Source organism: Bubalus bubalis, chromosome 6, assembly GCF_019923935.1.
Source record: "Bubalus bubalis isolate 160015118507 breed Murrah chromosome 6, NDDB_SH_1, whole genome shotgun sequence".
Taxonomy (NCBI): Eukaryota; Metazoa; Chordata; class Mammalia; order Artiodactyla; family Bovidae; genus Bubalus; species Bubalus bubalis.
Window position 1 is genome coordinate 38785602 of NC_059162.1, and position 13873 is coordinate 38799474.

A 13873-nucleotide genomic window follows, 5' to 3' on the forward strand; every position below is an offset into this window, starting at 1 on the left:
GCAGCACGCTTCATGTTAACAAACTTCTCTTTATTTTTCTCATGTTAACCTGTATTTATCACAGGGATTTCAGGCAAAAAACTTAGAAAGGTAGAAGGAAAATTATTTTTCTTCCCCTACAGAATCGAGGAGGACAGCAGAAAAGTCTTTGCTCTGTTACACTCTCTATGTATAAACAGACAAAAGTTATGTTTAAGCCACAACTGTTCTTTTAAGATGCACAAACCACCCAACTCTGCCTAATTTAGTCAATTTGTAATTTAAAAAATAATGCTAACTAATGAAGATCTGAATTGTAGGCTCTGCAAGGGAAACCAAAACCAAAGCAAACTGAAACAAAAGGGTACAGTAGAAGGAAACCTAAAAATCACCACCTTCATCCCCACCTACCTCAACACAGAAACACACACAGACACACATACTCACACTGTGCATACACAGAGACACATTAAAATGCATAGAATTGTTACAGTATGTAGCATAAGGCTTAATGAAAACTTTCATTATGATAGACTTCCCTGGTGGCTCAGACAGTAAAGATAAATACTAAGTCAATTTAAAGAAACATGATTTTAAATTTTCATTTTTATTTTTGTGTTTAGTGGTAGTATTAATTTATCAGATCTTTTACTCATAACTTTTTAAATGCATAATCATACTGCAAGAGGAGAGTAGCAGTCAATAGCAAGCAATGCATAAAAATGCTGGAGATGCTGGGATTCGGAATAAGTTACTTGCCTAAGTGGAGTAATAAAGCAATTTGTAATTGTTATCTTTCTAGCACTAGCACTAAAATGATATTTTGCTAAAGTACTTCTAAATTATCTTGGTCTGTTCATTTTTTGGGAAGCCATAACAAAATACCAAAAACTGGGTGGCTAAACAATTTATTGTCTAATAGTTCTGAAGGACAGAAGTCCGAAATCAAAGTGTCAGCTGTGTTGGTTATTTCTGAGAGGTGTATGAGAGAATTTATTTCACAGAATCACATAAAAATGGCCATAAATAATGGCCATGTCTTTGCATTGTATATAGCTTTCATAGTGCACATCATTCAAATGATGAGTACAATGCCTAACAATAAGCAATCCACAAAATTTTTAAGGAAGATTTTGCATAAAGAACTTAGTTATGGTACAGTTTGCTAACAATTTACTAAGGGGCTGAATATTGTGATATCCTGTCAGTATCCTGTTAACCATGAGTTGACCGTCTGCCATCTTTCAATTTCAGATCAGATTGGTGAATAATTATTTCCACAAGTACAATTCCTTTGAGAGGAAAGCTTAGGCAAAGCACATGGGAATTACAGTTTTCACTATATTCATTATATTCGTTAGCATTAATATTCATTTGCAAACACATACATGAATTTATTTTGTCTTGTTCTGGTAGATTAACACTCTAAGAGGATTGAGTTATGAAAAGGTTGGGGCATATTTAGTCAATACATTTCTCTCAGGGATAATTTGTTCTTTGTTAAATGAAGAACAGTGAAGGCAAGGGTACTCTATTTTCTTGTCTATTTCTATGTTTGTTTGTGGAGGGTCTTGCTATGGTTGACTAATGTTCTGCTGTGGTGCCATTTTTATTTGAGACTGAAATTTTAATTAGTCCTCTGAGTTTTAAACAGTTGTCTTTTGGCAACTCAATGCACATGTCTCCAGTCACTGTCTATGACACCAACTTATGTCCTGAAACTCTTTCCTAATTAATCCACTTGCATAGCTTTAAATAATTAACATAACTAATGTGAGGCTCTATTTATAAAACATTTTGGTATTGTTATTGTGACTATTTGCTTTTAATCACTGTTGAATACAGCTCAAATGTATCATACTTCATCAGCATTATTCTATTAAATATTATTTTGTATAATACTATTGTTATACTTCATATAATTTTACTTTATGATAGTAACTAATATAGATTACTCCATAATGTCTCACATAAGGAATGGACTTTTAAAGCACTTTACAAACAATATTACTACTATTAGTAGCAACTGATTTGAAACATATTATTACAACCTTTAAGAGACTAAAACTGATAATTATAGTTTATAATTGACAATTTTTGTCTAACTTGAAGGTGCGACTTACCATTCTATTGTTTGCTGAGTACTTGTTAAAAGGAAGATATGATTCTTCTAAGAGACGTAATTAGTTGTGTTGGTCTCCAACCTGGGAGTAATTGAGTCATAGAAACAGAGCCAGGAGGGAATATACATACTTCAGAGATTGTAGAGGTTGAGGGTTGGGGACTGGCAAGTCCAAAACCATGGAGCAGCTAGAAACTCTTGGCCAAAAGTTGATATTGCTGTCCTGAGGACAAAGACATTCTTTACTAAAAATTAAGGTTTATTTAAAAATCTGAGTTTAATCCAAATGTATGCCATTGCCTTCCAAAGGTATATTAAAACAACCCAGGGCTCATTAGGTATGTTCCTAAATTATGAACAGGGTAGAATAAGCTTACAGATTCCTCATTGTAGTTTCTACTCACATTCCTTTCCTTTTTCTCTCAAATATTTCTTTTCCTGTGGATCCAAATGATGAATAATAGGCCACAGAACTAATCAAGACGTCAGCAATCTTAATAGCTGAGGATACTCTTATCTTGTAATTTTATAAATAGGGAAAATCAGTTATACTTTATCCTAAGGGAAATCTGTTTTTCTATAAGTATTTTAATCTGAGTGGATGAGGTCCACCATTATTGAAGATAATTACTTAAAGTCAGTTGTCTATAGATGGTATCCACAAAATACGTTCACAACAATACCTAGATTAATGTCTAAAAGAATAACTGGATACTATATGATAGTCACATTATTTAATGAGTTTGAGCAAACTTCGGGAGATAGTGAAAGACAAGGAAGCCTGGCGTGTTGCAGTCCATGGGGTCTCAAAGAGTTGGACAGGACCGAGCAACTAAACAACAGCAACAACAAATATGTTGGTTAAGAAGACACATTAAATTAACCATCATCATTCCCTCCTTGTCAACTTGGCATTCATACACATATCCTTAAATGCACTACTCTTCAAAAGAAGACAATGACAGAGTCATAAGTACACTTAACATAATGTACCTATCATCAGTTCAGTTCGGTCACTCAGTGGTGTCCGACTCTTTGCGACCCCAAGAACCACAGGAAGTCAGTCCTCCCTGTCCATCACAAATGCTCGGAGTTCACTCAAACTCATGTCCACTGAGTCAATAATGTCATCCTACCATCTCATCCTCTGTTGTCCCCTTCTCCTTCTGCCCTCAATCTTTCCCAGCATCAGGGTCTTTTCAAATGAGTCAGCTCTTCACATCAGATGGCCAAAGTATTGGAGTTTCAGGTTCAACATCAGTCCTTATGATGAACATCCAGGACTGATCTCCTTTAGGATGGACTGGTTGGATCTCCTTGTAGTCCAGGAGACTCTCAAGAGTGTTCTCCAACACCTCAGTTCCAAAGCATCAATTCTTTGGTGCTCAGCTTTCTTTATAGTCCAACTCTCACATCCATACATGGCTACTGGAAAAACCATAGCCTTGACTAGACAGAACTTTGTTGGCAAAGTAATATCTTTGCTTTTTAATATGCTGCCTAGGTTGGTCATAACTTTCCTTCCAAGGAGTAAGTGTCTTTTAATTTCATGGCTGCAATCACTATCTACAGTGATTTTGGAAGGCAAAAAAATAAAGTCAGCCACAGTTTTCAGTGTTTCCCCATCTATTTGTCATGAAGTCATGGGATCGGATGCCATGATCTTAGTTTTCTGAATGTTGAGCTTTAAGCCAACTTTTTCACTCTACTCTTCCACTTTCATCAAGAGGCTCTTAATTCTTCTTCACTTTCTGCCATAATGATGGTACCATCTGCATATCTGACGTTACTGATATTTCTCCCTGCAATCTTGACTCCAGCTTGTGCTTCTTCCAGCCCAGCATTTCTCCTGATGTGCTCTGCATATAAGTTAAATAATCAGGGTGACAATATACAGCCTTGCTATACCCCTTTTCCTATTTGGAACCAGTCTGTTGTGCCATGTCCAGCTCTAACTGTTGCTTCCTGCCTGCATACAGGTTTCTCAAGGGCAGGTCAGGTGGTCTGGAACTCCCATTTCTTTCAGAATTTTCCACAGTATATTGTGACCCACACAGCCAAAGGCTTTGGCATAGTCAATAAAGCAGAAATAGATGTTTTTCTGGAACTCTCTTGCTTTTTTGATGATCCAGCAAATGTTGGCAATTGGATCTCTGGTTCCCCTGCCATTTCTAAAACCAGCTTGAACATCTGGAAGTTCACGGGTCATAAATTGCTGAAGCCTGGCTTGGAGAATTTTGAGCATCACTTTATTAGCGTGTGAGATGAGTGCAATTGTGCAGTAGTTTGAGCATTCTTTGGCATTGCCTTTGTTTGGGATTGGAATGAAAACATCTTTTCCAATCCTGTGGCCACTGCTGAGCTTTCCAAATTCGCTGACATATTTAGTGCAGCACTTTCACAGCATCATCTTTCAGGATTTGAAATAGCTCAACTGGAATTCCATCACCTCCAATAGCTATGTTCGTAGTCCTGCTTCCTAAGGCCCACTTGACTTCGTGTTCCAGGATGCCTGGCTCTAGGTGAGTGGTCACACCATCATGATTATCTGGGCTGTGAAGATCTGTTTAGTACAGTTCTACTGTGTTCTTTCCACTTCTTCTTAATATCTTCTCTTTCTGTTAGCTCCATATGATTTCTGTCCTTTATTGTGCTCATCTTTGCATGAAAAGTTCACTTTGTATCTCTAATTTTCTTGAAGAGATATCTAGTCTTTCCCATTCAATTGTTTTCCTCTATTTCTTTGCACTGATTGCTGAGCAAGGCTTCTTTCCTTGCTATTGTTTGGAATTCTGCATCCAGATGCTTATATCTTTCCTTTTCTCCTTTGCTTTTCACTTCTCTTCTCTTCACAGCTATTTTAAGGTCTCCTCAGACAGCCATTTTGCCTTTTTGCATTTCTTTTTCTTAGGGATGATCTTTTTTTTTTTTTTTCCTTTTTTTTAAATTAATTAATTTATTTTTTTTTACTATACAACATTGTATTGGTTCTGCCATACATGATCATGAATCCACCACAGGCATTCGCGTGTTCCCCATCCTGAACCCCCTACCCACCTCCCTCTGCATACCATCCCTCTGGGTCATCCCAGTGAACTAGCCCCAAGCAGCCTGTATGGAACCTGGACTGGCGGTTCGTTTCTTTTTCTTTTTTTTTACCAGTTTATTTCTTTCTCTTTTTATTTTTTTTTTAATTTAATTTTATTTTTAAACCTCAAACACTGTATTAGTTTTGCCAAACATCAAAACGAATCCGCCACAGGTATACATGTGTTCCCCATCCTGAACCTTCCTCCCTCCTGTCTCCCCACACCATCCCTCTGGGTCGTCCCAGTGCACCAGCCCCAAGCATCCAGTATCCTGCATCGAACCTGGGCTGGCAACTCGTTTCATACATGATATTACACATGTTTCAATGCCATTCTCCCAAATCTTCCCACCCTCTCCCTCTCCCACAGAGTCCATAAGACTGTTCTATACATCAGTGTCTCTTTTGCTGTCTCGTACACAGGGTTACTGTTACCATCTTTCTAAATTCCATATATATGCGTTAGTATACTGTATTGGTGTTTTTCTTTCTGGCTTACTTCACTCTGTATAATAGGCTCCAGTTTCATCCACCTCATTAGAACTGATTCAAATGTGTTCTTTTTAATGGCTGAGTAGTACTCCATTGTGTATATGTACCACTGCTTTCTTATCCATTCATCTGCTGATGGACATCTAGGTTGCTTCCATGTCCTGGCTATTATAAACAGTGCTGCAATGAACATTGGAGTACACGTGTCTCTTTTCCTTCTGGTTTCTTCAGTGTGTATGCCCAGCAGTGGGATTGCTGGATCATAAGGCAGTTTTATTTTCAGTTTTTTAAGGAATCTCCACATTGTTCTCCATAGTGGCTGTACTAGTTTGCATTCCCACCAACAGTGTAAGAGGGTTCCTTTTTCTCTACACCCTCTCCAGCATTTCTTGCTTGTCGACTTTTGGATCGCAGCCGTTCTGACTGGTGTGAAATGGTACGTCATAGTGGTTTTGATTTGCATTTTTCTGATAATGAGTGATGTTGAACATCTTTTCATGTGTTTGTTAGCCATCTGTATGTCTTCTTTGGAGAAATGTCTATTTAGTTCTTTGGCCCATTTTTTGATTGGGTCATTTATTTTTCTGAAGTTGAGCTGTAGGAGTTGCTTGTATATTTTTGAGATTAGTTGTTTGTCAGTTGCTTCATTTGCTATTATTTTCTCCCATTCTGAAGGCTGCCTTTTCACCTTGCTAATAGTTTCCTTTGATGTGCAGAAGCTTTTAAGGTTAATTAGGTCCCATTTGTTTATTTTTGCTTTTATTTCCAATATTCTGGGAGGTGGGTCATAGAGGATCCTGCTGTGATGTATGACGGAGAGTGTTTTGCCTATGTTCTCCTCTAGGAGTTTTATAGTTTCTGATCTTACGTTTAGATCTTTAATCCATTTTGAGTTCATTTTTGTGTATGGTGTTAGAAAGTGTTCTAGTTTCATTCTTTTACAAGTGGTTGACCAGAGTTCCCAGCACCACTTGTTAAAGAGATTGTCTTTAATCCATTGTATATTCTTGCCTCCTTTGTCAAAGATAAGGTGTCCATATGTGCGTGGATTTATCTCTGGGCTTTCTATTTTGTTCCATTGATCTATATTTCTGTCTTTGTGCCAGTACCATACTGTCTTGATAACTGTGGCTTTGTAGTAGAGCCTGAAGTCAGGTAGGTTGATTCCTCCAGTTCCATTCTTCTTTCTCAAGATAGCTTTGGCTATTCGAGGTTTTTTGTATTTCCATACAAATTGTGAAATTATTTGTTCTAGCTCTGTGAAGAATACCATTGGTAGCTTGATAGGGATTGCATTGAATCTATAGATTGCTTTGGGTAATATACTCATTTTCACTATATTGATTCTTCCAATCCATGAACACGGTATATTTCTCCATCTATTAGTGTCCTCTTTGATTTCTTTCACCACTGTTTTATAGTTTTCTATATATAAGTCTTTAGTTTCTTTAGGTAGATATATTCCTAAGTATTTTATTCTTTCCGTTGCAATGGTGAATGGAATTGTTTCCTTAATTTCTCTTTCCTCATTATTAGTGTATAGGAATGCAAGGGATTTCTGCGTGTTGATTTTATATCCTGCAACTTTACTATAGTCATTGATTAGTTCTAGTAATTTTCTGGTGGAGTCCTTAGGGTTTTCTATGTAGAGGATCATGTCATCTGCAAATAGTGAGAGCTTTACTTCTTCTTTTCCAATTTGGATTCCTTTCATTTCTTTTTCTGCTCTGATTGCTGTGGCCAAAACTTCCAAAACTATGTTGAATAGTAATGGTGAAAGTGGGCACCCTTGTCTTGTTCCTGACTTTAGAGGAAATGCTTTCAATTTTTCACCATTGAGAATAATGTTTGCTGTGGGTTTGTCATATATAGCTTTTATTATGTTGAGGTATGTTCCTTCTATTCCTGCTTTCTGGAGAGTTTTTATCATAAATGGATGCTGAATTTTGTCAAAGGCTTTCTCTGCATCTATTGAGATAATCATATGGTTTTTATTTTTCAGTTTGTTAATGTAGTGTATTACATTGATTGATTTGCAGATATTGAAGAATCCTTGCATCCCTGGGATAAAGCCCACTTGGTCATGGTGTATGATCTTTTTAATGTGTTGTTGGATTCTGATTGCTAGAATTTTGTTAAGGATTTTTGCATCTATGTTCATCAGTCATATTGGCCTGTAGTTTTCTTTTTTTTGTGGGATCTTTGTCAGGTTTTGGTATTAGGCTGATGGTGGCCTCATAGAATGAGTTTGGAAGTTTACCTTCCTCTGCAATTTTCTGGAATAGTTTGAGCAGGATAGGTGTTAGCTCCTCTCTAAATTTTTGGTAGAATTCAGCTGTGAAGCCGTCTGGACCTGGGCTTTTGTTTGCTGGAAGATTTTTGATTACAGTTTCAATTTCCATGCTTGTGATGGGTCTGTTAAGATTTTCTATTTCTTCCTGTTTCAGTTTTGGAAAGTTGTACTTTTCTAAGAATTTGTCCGTTTCTTCCATGTTGTCCATTTTATTGGCATATCATTGCTGATAGTAGTCTCTTATGATCCTTTGTATTTCTGTGTTGTCTGTTGTGATCTCTCCATTTTCATTTCTAATTTTATTGATTTGATTTTTCTCCCTTTGTTACTTGATGAGTCTGGCTAATGGTTTGTCAATTTTATTTATCCTTTCAAAGAACCAGCTTTTGGCTTTGTTGATTTTTGCTATGGTCTCTTTTGTTTCTTTTGCATTTATTTCTGCTCTAAGTTTTAAGATTTCTTTCCTTCTACTAACCCTGGGGTTCTTCATTTCTTCCCTTTCTAGTTGCTTTAGGTGTAGAGTTAGGTTATTTATTTGACTTTTTTCTTGTTTCTTGAGGTGTGCCTGTATTGCTATGAACTTTCCCCTTAGCACTGCTTTTACAGTGTCCCACAGGTTTTGGGTTGTTGTGTTTTCATTTTCATTGGTTTCTATGCATATTTTGATTTCTTTTTTGATTTCTTCTGTGATTTGTTGGTTATTCAGCAGCGTGTTGTTCAGCCTTCATATAGTGGAATTTTTAATACTTTTTCTCCTGTAATGGAGATCTAATCTTACTGCATTGTGGTCAGAAAAGATGCTTGGAATGATTTCTATTATTTTGAATTTACCAAGGCTAGATATATGGCCTAGGATGTGATCTATCCTGTAGAAGATTCCAAGTGCGCTTGAGAAAAAGGTGAAATTCATTGTTTGGGGATGAAATGTCCTATAGATATCAATTAGGTTTAACTGGTCTATTGTATCGTTTAAAGTTTGTGTTTCCTTGTTAATTTTCTGTTTAGTTGATCTATCCATAGGTGTGAGTGGGGTATTTAAGTCTCCCACTATTATTGTGGTATTGTTAATTTCTCCTTTCATAGTTGTTAGCATTTGTCTGTGATATTATTAGGGATGGTCTTGATCACTGCCTCCTGTACAACTTCACAAACCTCTATCCATAATTCATCAGGCCCTCCATCCATCATATCTAGTCCCTTAAATCTATTTCTCACTTCCACTGTATAATCATAAGGGATTTGATTTAGGTCATACCTGAATGGCCTTGAAGAGATCTCTACTCTTTGCCATTCTGTTGTTTTCCTCTATTTCTTTGCATTGATCGCTGAGGAAGGCTTTCTTATCTCTTCTTGCTATTCTTTGGAACTCTGCATTCAGATGCTTATATCTTTCCTTTTCTCCTTTGCTTTTCACTTCTCTTCTTTTCACAGCTATTTGTAAGGCCTCAACCAGTCAGCCGTTTTGCTTTTTTGCATTTCTTTTTCCATCGAATTGTCTTGATCCCTGTCTCCTGTACAATGTCAGGAACCTCTGTCCATAGTTCATCAGGCACCTCTATAGATCAGCTCTAGGCCCTTAAATCTATTTCTCACTTCCACTGTATAAATCAAATCATAGGGATTTGATTTAGGTAATGCCTGAATGATCTAGTGGTTTTCCCTACTTTCTTCAATTTAAGTCTGAATTTGATAATAAGGAGTTCATGATCTGACCACAGTCAGCTCCTGCTCTTGTTTTTGTTGACTGTATAGAGCTTCTCCATCTTTGGCTGCAAAGAATATAATCAATCTGATTTTGGTGTGAACATCTGGTGATGTCCATGTGTAGAGTCTTCTCTTGTGTTGTTGGAAGAGGGTGTTTGTTATGACCAGTGCATTTTCTTGGCAAAACTCTATTAGTCTTTGCCCTGCTTCATTCTGTATTCCAAGGCCAAATGTGTCCGTTACTCCAGGTGTTTCTTGACTTCCTACTTTTGCATTCCAGTCCCCTATAATGAAAAGGACATCTTTTTTTGGTGTTAGTTCTAAAAGGTCTTGTAGGTCTTCATAGAACCGTTCAACTTCAGCTTCTTCAGTGTTACTGGTTGGGGCATAGACTTGGATTACTGTGATTTTGAATGGTTTGCCTTGGAAAAGAACAGAGAGATCTCTTCAAGAAAATTAGAGATACCAAGGGAACATTTCATGCAAAGATACGCTCGATAAAGGACAGAAATGGTATAGACCTAACAGAAGCAGAAGATATTAAGAAGAGGTGGCAAGAATACACAGAAGAACTGTACAGAAAAGATCTTCACGACCCAGATAATCACGATGGTGTAATCACTCATCTAGAGCCAGACATCCTGGAATGTGAAGTCAAGTGGGCCTTAGAAAGCATCACTATGAACAAAGCTAGTGGAGGTGATGGAATTCCGGTGAGCTATTTCAAATCCTGAAAGATGATGCTGTGAAAGTGATGCACTCAATATGCCAGCAAATGTGGAAAACTCAGCAGTGGCCACAGGACTGGAAAAGGCCAGTTTTCATTCCAATTCCAAAGAAAGCCAATGCCAAAGAATGCTAAAACTACCACACAATTGCACTCATCTCACATGCTAGCAAATTAATGCTCAAAATTCTCCAAGCCAGACTTCAGCAATACGTTAACCGTGAACTTCCTGATGTTCAAGCTGGTTTTAGAAAAGGCAGAGGAGCCAGAGATCAAATTGCCAACATCCGCTGGATCATGGAAAAAGCAAGAGAATTCCAGAAAAATATGTATTTCTGCTTTATTGACTATGCCAAAGCCTTTGACTGTGTGGATCACAATAAACTGTGGAAAATTCTGAAAGAGATGGGAATACCAAACCACCTGATCTGCATCTTGAGAAATCTGTATGCAAGTCAGGAATCAACACTTAGAACTGGGCATGGCACAACAGACTGGTTCCAAATAGGAAAAGGAGTACGTCAAGGCTCTATATTATCACCCTGCTTATTAAACTTATATGCAGAGTACATCATGAGAAATGCTGGACTGGAAGAATCACAAGCTGGAATCAAGATTGCCGGGAGAAATATCAATAACCTCAGATATGCAGATGACACCACCCTTATGGCAGAAAGTGAAGAGGAACTCAAAAGCCTCTTGATGAAAGTGAAAGTGAAGAGCGAAAAAGTTGGCTTAAAGCTCAACATTCAGAAAACGAAGATCATGGCATTTGGTGCCGTTACTTCATGGGAAAAAGACGGGGAAACAGTGGAGACAGTGTCTGACTTTATTTTTCTGGGCTCCAAAATCATTACAGATGGTGACTGCAGCCATGAAATTAAAAGACGCTTACTCCTTGGAAGGAAAGTTATGTCCAACCTAAATAGCATATTCAAAAGCAGAGACATTACTTTGCCAACAAAGGTCTGTCTAGTCAAGGCTATGGTTTTTCCTGTGGTCATGTATGGATGTGAGTGTTGGACTGTGAAGAAGGCTGAGCGCCGAAGAATTGATGCTTCTGAACTGTGGTGTTGGAGAAGACTCTTGAGAGTCCCTTGGACTGCAAGGAGATCCAACCAGTCCATTCTGACGGAGATCAGCCCTGGGATTTCTTTGGAAGGAATGATGGAAAAGGTGAAACTCCAGTACTTTGGCCACCTCATGCAAAGAGTTGACTCATTGGAAAAGACTCTGGTGCTGGGAGGGACTGGGGGCAGGAGGAGAAGGGGACAACAGAGGATGAGATGGCTGGATGACATCACTGACTCGATGGACGTGAATCTGAGTGAACTCCAGGAATTGGTGATGAACAGGAAGGCATGGCTTCTGCGATTCATGAGGTCACAAAGAGTCGGACACAGCTGAGCGACTGAACTGAACTGAATGGTCTAGTGGTTTTCCCCACTTTCTTCAATTTAATTCTGAATTTGGCAATAAGCTATCATGCATCCTACCAAAAATTTTTAGCCCTTTCCCCAGAAGAAGATGCAAAGTCCTTGGATGATAGTCACTCTTCTTTACAATTCTGTATCATAAGTAATGTGATAAAAAGTTCAGTATTATTAATATAACTTATGTAATCGATAAGTAGGCAAATGAAGGAATAACATATTTGAAATTAATATTATAGCACATATTCATAATGAAATTAATATCTACTCATAAAAAGTACAGAATTATGTTCCTTATTTCCTCATTAGGTCATCTCATTGCAGAAGGTATTTATAACTAACTTATTCTACTTCTTATTCCATATGCACTTGGTTTTCAACAAGCCCCTCAGCTAGTTATAACTCTTTGATTGTTGGGGTGACCCAACCTTCATTACTGAAGGGTAGTTCACTAGTCTGCCTGGATTGGGTTGCCTTCATTGTCCATTGCCTTAATTATGGACATTGTTTTACTAAGAGATGCCCTGAGTGATCCCTTATAATTCAGACATACCCTACCTTACCTATACTGTATAATAGTAGCCCACTTTTCTATTAATAAATCAATCACCCAAGACATGATTATAACTCCTTGAATCAGGTTTGCAGAGCCCAAAGTACACAGAGGCACTTTTAATTTCCAATTCATTGGAATCATCATGTGTCTTCTGTGAATTCCTCCCATTGGATCTAAGACCTCTTGACCAGAAGAATGTAGAGTCACAAGGACAGGAACCAAATATTCTGTTAGTGGATCATGAAGAGTATAGTGAGTGATTCTGCTTCCTTTTCCACCTCTTGATTCAGTTCAGTTCAGTCGCTCAGTCGTGTTCGACTCTTTGCTACCCCATGAATCTCAGCACACCAGGCCTCCCTGTCCATCACCAGCTCCCGGAGTTCACCCAGACTCATGTCCATCGAGTCAGTGATGCCATCCAGCCATCTCATCCTCTGTCATCCCCTTCTCCTCCTGCCCCCAATCCCGCCCAGCATCAGAGTCCTTTCCAATGAGTCAACCCTTCACATGAGGTGGCCAAAGTACTGGAGTTTCAGCTTTACCATCATTCCTTCCAAAGAAATCCCAGGGCTGATCTCCTTCAGAATGGACTGGTTGGATCTCCTTGCAGTCCAAGGGACTCTCAAGAGTCTTCTCCAACACCACAGTTCAGAAGCATCAATTCTTTGGCGCTCAGCCTTCTTCACAGTCCAACTCTCACATCCATACATGACCACAGGAAAAACCATAGCCTTGACTAGACAGACCTTTGTTGTCAAAGTGATATCTCTGCTTTTGAATATGCTATCTAGGTTGGACATAACTTTCCTTCCAAGGAGTAAGCGTCTTTTAATTTCATGGCTGCAGTCACCATCTGCAGCGATTTTGGAGCCCAGAAAAATAAAGTCTGACACTATTTCCACTGTTTCCCCATCTATTTCCCATGAAGTGATGGGACCAGATGCCATATTCTTCGTTTTCTGAATGTTGAGCTTTAAGCCAACTTTTTCACTGCCCTCTTTCACTTTCATCAAGAGGCTTTTGAGTTCCTCTTCACTTTCTGCCATAAGGGTGGTGTCATCTGCATATCTGAGGTTATTGAGATTTCTCCCGGCAATCTTGATTCCAGCTTGTGTTTCTTCCAGTCCAGCATTTCTCATGATGCACTCTGCATATAAGTTAAAGGGGAGGTGGCCAGGAGGAGCAACCCCATGCCCAAGGCCAGGGGGCAGCGGCCAGGAGGACCAGCCCCACGTCCAAGGAGCAGTGGCTGCGAGGGCACAGGAGGGCCTTGATCAGCTATCCCACATTGAAGGTCAGGAAGGATGGCGGTAGGGAGATATCCCTTGTCCAAGGTAAGGAGCAGCGGCTGCACTTTGCTGGAGCAGCCATGAAGAGATACCCCACGCCCAACGTAAGAGAAACCCAAGTAAGATGGTAGGTATTGCAAGAGGACATCAGAGTGCAGACACACTGAAATCATACTCACAGAAAACTAGT